At 40.9% G+C, this 7,717-nt stretch overlaps 1 non-coding gene across 1 annotated transcript; it reads right to left on the bottom strand.

The window, feature by feature from the left end:
- Positions 1 to 5,257: 5,257 nt before the first annotated feature.
- On the bottom strand, positions 5,258 to 5,399 carry LOC133625597 (U4 spliceosomal RNA). Its single transcript, XR_009818851.1, has one exon. It is a non-coding gene; the product is annotated as a U4 spliceosomal RNA (small nuclear RNA).
- Positions 5,400 to 7,717: the final 2,318 nt, after the last annotated feature.

Below are 7,717 nucleotides of genomic sequence, written 5' to 3'. Positions count from 1 at the left end.
ATTCAACATTTTTTTTAACCTCACGGTCTTTCACCTTCTTAGGATTAAAATTGTAATTTCTCATTGGCTTTCTTTTTGAAAATTCATCCACGTAGAGACACTGTGTGAAATAACACTCATATCTGAAATGACTTAGGCATCTGGATATGCTTTTTCCAATTGACTTTGTGCTTGCAGAGGTGTCTCAAGAGGTCTTTATGTACCAGTATAATCTGTAAAAGCAAATATTTGGTGCGTTCATTCAATTTCCCTTGTTGATTCAGTGGCAATGCAACATGCTATAGCTCTGAGAAGTACCGAATTATTGGATGGACAGCTGTATTTTGACTTTAACTATGTCAAGGTAGAAGCTTACTGGACTTTTGAGTATAATACCGACCTTTTTTGGTCAAAAATGGTTTAATTAGTAATAGGATCAGAGTTTATTCAGCTTCATCATGAGATGGAAACAGATATCAATTGCTGTTTTCTAACCTTTTCTGTGTTTTGAGAAATTGTTTTTAATGTATACTGTAGGTGACACAATAAATGTATTAACATTTTTTTATAAGTCTGTTCTAATATAAAATTGCACCAAAGAGAGCTTTTTGGCTGTGAAGTTACAGGGTAACATATGTCTTCATGGAGCAGAAGGGTGGAGTTTTTTGGGACTAAAAGGTTTGTCTCCTTTCCTCATGCGAAGGAGTCCCTGGATTCTCCTGGGCAAAGTCAGTCCTGGATCAGCCAGGAGTGGTCTTTGCCATTAGTGGGCTATGCATACACTTCCTTCACTGTCAGTCAGTGGAGATGACTGAAGAAGGTATTTAGCACAATGCATCAGTATCAAGCATGACTATGGTTCAATACTACCAATACAAATACAACACAATCTCCATAGCAACTCCTAGACTGTACAGCTCTGAACTTGATCCACAGGTTTTTGAGGCCTACATATTCTTTAAAACATGTTGTCGTGGTTTGGCCCAGCTAGCAAAGAAGCACCACTACAGTCTCTTGCTCAGTGCCGCCAATTACCCCCACCCTCATTAGGATGGCGGAGGCTCCAGCAAGATGGGAGGGAAAAAGATAACCAAGGTTGTTGTGGATTGAGACAAGGGCAGGGAGGGCTCATTGCCAATTACAGTTCTGGGCAAAACAGACTCCAGTACTCAATGTAGAGAGGAAAGTCGGAAAGTTTATTCTACTACTTACAAGAAACAGAATGGAATAAAAGAAAAAAGGGAGTAGGATGATGAGAAAATTACCATCAGCACTTTAAGATCTCCCTCCCCCATCCCTCCTTTCTTCCTGGGCCGAGCTCACTGCTCCCGATATCTCTACCTCCTCCCCTCCTCTACGGCTTGGGGGGCAGGGAATGGGGGATGTGGTCAGTCTCTCACAGATGGGCTCTGCCACTTCTCTCTTCTCAGATGAGGACGACTCCTGGCATTCTCCCCCTAATCCAACACGGGGTTTCTCCCTCAGGACACAGTCCTTAATGAACTTCTCTGGTGCGGGTTCTTCCCTACAGCTGCAGCTTCTGCCAATACAGGGTACTTCACATGGAGTATAGATCTTAGTGAATATCGCTAGCATGGGTTCCTCATCATGGTTGCAGTTTCTACAGATACATGGTCCCTCCATTGAGACTTGGCCTCTTCTGGGCATAGTTTTAATGAGCTTCCTTGTCATGCATTCCTCCCCACAGTTACAGTTTTCGTGCATTTGGGTCATTCCCATGAGACACGGCCTCCCTTTGCCATAGTCACTGCCCTGGTGTGGAGTCTTCTTTATCAAAATGAATCTCTGCCCTTGATGTGGAGTCTTCAGCAAAACGAGTCGCTGACCTTGGTCCAGAGTCTTTAGCAAAGTGAGTCTCTGCCCTTGATGAGGCGTCTTTAGCAAAATGCAAACAAATCTCAGTTTCACCAGTCCTCTCCATAGAATTCAGGGGAAACCTCCAGAAAACCTCCTCCTCTCTTTCCTCACAGATCTTGGAGTCCTCATGGTTGTTTCTCTCACTCTTCCCATTCCTTGCACCACCACCAGCCAGAGAAGAAGGACAGAAGAAGGAAGAAATAGGAAGAAGCCTCCTCTTCTGGCTTCTTCTTAGAAAGTGACCATGGAGGCATCTAATTGGCTCAGCTCCAGAAGTGGATCTGGCTCAGAGTTGGGGAGAGTTTCAAGCAACTTCTTACAGGAGCCATCTTTACAGCCCCTTCCTCATTACCAGAAACAGCTTTCATGTCAAACCATGACACATGCCTAAACAGGAAAAGAAACTCATTGTCCTTAAACAAAACAGTTGACAAAGAAGTCTATAACATCTGATAGGCTTCAAGGGTTCATTTCTTTTATAGTCAAAGCAAATCTCAAGAGCTTTATTATGAGGTTCATTCTCAAAAGATCAGATACATTCTTCCTGCTGAAGCCAAGAACTCCACAGGATTTACATATCTATTTCTATTATTTCTCCCATCTCTTTTCTCAACTTCAGCAACCATAAATCTTTGTCTGACCCTCATGGATTTAAGAATCCTCCACAAAGGCTGTGTCTTTCTATTGCTATTCTCACTCATTGTTTAGCCAAAGTACAGATGTTTAGAACTTTGTCCTTTGATGGGAAAGCAGACCTATACCCATTGAAATTGAGATTAGAGATGAGCCAGGGAGCAGACAGGGATAGCTGATTCTGAGGGATATGAACTGGGAGACAAAGGCATGGGCAATAGGACCAGTCACAGCCTCAGTGAGGATGCAAGGAAGGCCTGGAGACAGAAGCCAGGTTCAATCAAGAGTCCAGAACATCAGTAAAGGTCATAGTGGCAATGCAGGTTCAAGACAGATCCAAGGTCAGGCCAGGACATCAGCCTATGGATCCGTCCCATATCAGTGGAGCCCTTGGTAGGACAGGGCTGTTGCAAAGCTGGAGGTCAGCATTGCCTACAGCATTGCTGACCCAAGATTGCAGATATCTTGGAGGCTGGGCTGAAATGGGCACATGGACAGGTTGGGTGTTCAGGGGGACAGGGCAGATGTATGAATTTTCATTTTTTTAATATTTAAAGTCTTTGTAAATACCCTGTGATAATCCATTTAGGTGGATTTATTCAGTGATCTGAGGCAGCTCCAGCCTCTTTGCATACTGGATGATGGGGCACAGGAGATGTCTTCCCTTCCCACCATATGCAGAAATGTTTCTCAAAAGGCAGATTGTATTCTTGGGTTTGGATTCTGTCAGATTTGCCCACTCACACAGCTTGAGGTTTAGTTTGCTGGAGAGGAGTCGTTTTTACACAGCAGTTTAGCAGATTACGAGAAAGTCATAATATTCTTGTGATGGAACTACATAGGTAGCCTGAATACAAAGAAATGAAGTTGTGACCCTCCTCTAATGTACTTTACAAAGGGTGGAGTTTGTCTCATGGAATAAGACTGAGGGAAGCATCCAAAAGTCTAGGTCATATCATAGAATCATAGAATCATAGAATCATAGAATCATAGAATAGTAGGGGTTGGAAGGGACCTTTAGAGATCATCTAGTCCAACCCCCCTGCAGAAGCAGGTTCACCTAGATCAGGTCACATAGGAACATGTCCAGGCGGGTCTTGAAGACCTCCAAGGAAGGAGACTCCACAACCCCTCTGGGCAGCCTGTGCCAGTGCTCTGTCACCCTCACAGTGAAATAGTTTTTTCTTATATTTAAGTGGAACTTTTTGTGTTCCAGATTCATTCCATTACCCCTTGTCCTGTTGCTAGCTACTATAGAAAAAAGGGATGTCCCAACCTCCTGACACCCACCCTTTAGATATTTATAAATATTAATAAGATCTCAGGACATTGCAGATATCTTGGATGCCCTAAGAAATCTCAAATGGAATTTGGTAGCTATGTTTCTGCAACAAAATCCATCTTGAGATCAATAGTCAGTGATATCTAGACAACTGTATGTTTTGACAAATGTAGCTGGTTACTTTAGGGAGAGACAAGTGGCTCATGAATTTCACTAGCTGTATTGTTAATACTTCCACTGGCTTAGACAGACAAATTGTGTCTAGACTGCAGCATACAAATTGTTAAATTTACCTATCATAATCGTGAACTGAACATCACCTCTGAAGATAATTTTCTGACATGCAATACACTTCTGTTTAAATTAACTGTTTATTCTTTTAGTTTGAGATGCACTGAAATTCTTCAAGTTTTTCAGGCCTGTTTTTTCCCAATGACTTTCACCATTCCTGTCACTGCTCTGAAAATCCACCCTGGGTGCATTAAACAACCTTGGCAAACCTTGGCATTGGCAAGGCAGGTAAGGCTGCCTTCTGGAAAGATTTCTTTTAATCTGGAGCCCACAACAACAAAGCTTTCTGCAGAAAAAAAATGTTGACACTGTAAGAGTTAAAAATCTACTCTTGGTGAGAAGTTTGTGTCACCTTAACAAACTTAACTGCTGCAAAATCAAGAAAAACAAATGAAACTGTTTTTAATCTTTCTAGATTATAATGTAGGGGTTTTTAAGGGATTTAAAAATATGCTTGATGAGTTTAACTGTGTAAAAGATGCTGGAGTTTAGAGGAAGAGAAAGCACCTTTTCCAACCTGATTTAACAGTGTATATTGCAGCTGTCCTTTGGAAATTATTTAAATCTCACTGAGGAGAGAGCATAGCTTGGATTCATGTTGGCTGTGAGCAAGTGGCAAAGATTCAGAGCCCTTCTACTTTCTGTACTGCAAACATTCAGGCAGCATCATGCTCCACAAGATGGCAGTGCATCCACGGAGACACTGCAGCACTTCTGGACACAACTCCTGGCAATCCCTTTGATACCTTCACAGACCTCCTGTGGATGCCTGAAGTGCTCCCTACACATACACACACCATCATGTCCTCAGATGTGCCATCAAGAAAGCAGACTTCTGACAGCTCAAAAAAACTCTTTATCCAGGAAACTCTCACAATCTCCAGGATTATTAACCTCATCACCTGATTGTTCCAGGTGTGCCCTTTATACAAACTACATAAATAGCAGCTTTGTATATATGCGGAATATCTTCATATAGCCCTTGGTTCCAGCTTATGGCTTAGACATCCTGACCCAAAATACTTGAAAAGTAAAAGGTTTGGAAATGTTAATAACATTAGCAGGGATTCAGAGATACTTGGGGTATTTGCAGGGACTTTTGGCTGATGTATTGCTGAGGTTACAGAACCACAGAATGGTGGAGCAATTTGAAAGGAACCTCTAGAGATCACCTTGTCCAACCCCATGCTAAAGCAGGTTCACCTAGATCAAGTTGCATTAAAAACCTCATAATATTTCAAGTCTTCATGGCAGAATGTTGGGAAAAGTTTTCAATTAGTAATAGTTGCACCTTGAGTTAACCTCATTGAGTAAGATACTGCCATTACACAAAGCTAAGTCTGCTGGACAACTTTTGAGGCATTGGGTTGAATCTCTCTGAGATGAGTTGTGACTGACTGGAGAGAGCATGAGGCAAAAGGGGATATCTGAAGAATTAATGCAAGCTGAATGTGCATGGTAATAATATATGAGTACAATCTAGGTCTGATAGAAAGGGTGGGATTGTTAGAGCTTTTAAATTTGTATGAGGAGATTGAAGACTGAATGACTGAAGGAAAGATCCTTCACAGTTTACTAATATCTATCACCTTTCTTTTCCATCATTTCTTCTTCCTCTGGATCCTTTATGCAGTAAAGAAATTTCCCAGTAATAAAGGAAGAGGACATACAGTAAAATAGGTGATATTAGAGTCAAATGCAGGTCATCTTGGGAGCTCAGCTAGGAAGTGGGGTTTGCTGTGTAACACATGATACATGCACCAAATAAATGAGATGGGAAGGATAGAAACTAAAGGGGAGATTGTACTGGCAGAAGAAGTCTCTATAACATAAAGCCTCAGGCCAACTTTTTTTTTTTTTTTTTTTAAATAAATATTCCCAGATCGTCCAAAATCAGAATAGTTCACTCCAGTTTTGTTTCTTCACAAAAGCAGATGAAGATATATGTCTCAATTCCTTCATAGAGACAACTCAGTAAGTTTTACCACATCTGTTTCCTCAAGAAAGCATTCAGAAGAAGCCAGATACCTGAACTAATGCTCTTCTCTCAAAAATGAATAGAAGCAGGGTATCACAGAACTGTGCCTTAGTGGTGATGCCTTAAAGGGGAGTGGGGCCACACGATCCTGTGGGGGGAGATCTTGGGAGTGGGGCTGCAGGTCAGGTTGTAGGATCCTGTAGTCTAAATTTTCTTGGATGAAAAGGTCAAAATTGTACATACAAATTGTCTTCGATTAATTATTAATTAATAATAAATTATTAATAAACACAGTTATAAGACTTTTCTTTTTTTCACAAAGACTCAAATGAAATATCCAAACTGACATAATTAATATTTACAAACACAACAGCTGCTAATTATCAATTGCATTTAATAGGTGTACATCACACAAATATGTTCACGTCATTGTGCTAGAAGACAAGCTTAAAGAATACAGAAGCAAAGGTTACTTTTACAAGGAAAACTCATAAGGAGGTCAGAATAGACAAAAGGACACATCTGATGCATTGGGACAGGTGAGTTAAATGTCTCATTAAAAAAAAGACTGAATTGAATCCCATTTATAGAAATCTATACAATTCAGCTCTGCTCTAATAATGAAACTAGGCATAAAACACCTAAAACCAGCTAAGAGCTTTGCATGTGGTCAAGTGTCTCCTGGTCTAAGTCATTAATCCAGAGTAGAGCTAAATGAGTGACTGGAGCACTACTTTTTAAAGCTAAACTGATACTGCAATTCACAAAAAGCCAGCTAGCCACATTCTAACAGTCACATTCTAACAGTGCTGAATGCAGGCTGGCCTGGGAAAGGTCCTATCTTGAAAGGAACTATATCTATCTAGTATATCTTGTATGTCCTTTCTTTACTTTTGGACAGTGAGGTAGAGTCTATCTCAGTCCTGAAGAAAGAGGAAGGCCACCCAAAGAAGTCATGCAAGCATAACATTGTTTTGCTCTGATTTGTTAGACCACACTTTGCTTCACTGGGAATTATCAGCTTCTGTGTTGATAATTCTGACCCCAGAACCATCATTGTGTAGTAACGATGAGCTGACAAATGATGGGCAAGGCAGATAATCACAGCAGATTAGTTCTCAGAGGGAAACCTGAAAAACTCAAGAGCACAGTTTAACTGTGCATTTCCTTGATGGATCCAGAAAATCTTCTAGGTTATGGTGGCAGAAAATGTGTTCCGGCTATACAAAGGTCAGCCTGTGGCCACTAAGACTAAGTCTGTAAGTTTTTCTGACCTCAGGGTAGCCCATCTTGCATCCTGCATTGGGTTTGCTCTATGTTCTTCCTGCATATGTGCATAATCTGCCTATGTTCACCTGTGTCATGTTTTGCCATGGACAAGAAAGGACTTAGGGTCCTCTGGACTACTTTAATCTTTCTATCGAAGAGGCATGGAAGAAGAAACCCAACAGGTAATGTAACTTGTTGGGTTTTTGTGTCACTCTTGAGAGACAGTGACATTTCTTTTAAAGGAAGTTGCTGCTCCACAGCAAGTGTCTGCATATGATTCCCCTTAAATTGGCTCAAGTTATCTCAAAACAATTAGTAAAATATCACTAATCATTGTAGTAAATCACCACATAACTGTTTCAAATGAAGATTAGGAACAGTGGTCTTGAAAATTGGAAATTTCCGTA

Source organism: Colius striatus, chromosome 5 (assembly GCF_028858725.1).
Source record: "Colius striatus isolate bColStr4 chromosome 5, bColStr4.1.hap1, whole genome shotgun sequence".
In the NCBI taxonomy this organism is placed as follows: Eukaryota; Metazoa; Chordata; class Aves; order Coliiformes; family Coliidae; genus Colius; species Colius striatus.
Note: the sequence above shows the minus strand (reverse complement) of the source record. Positions and strands in the feature narration are given on the sequence as shown.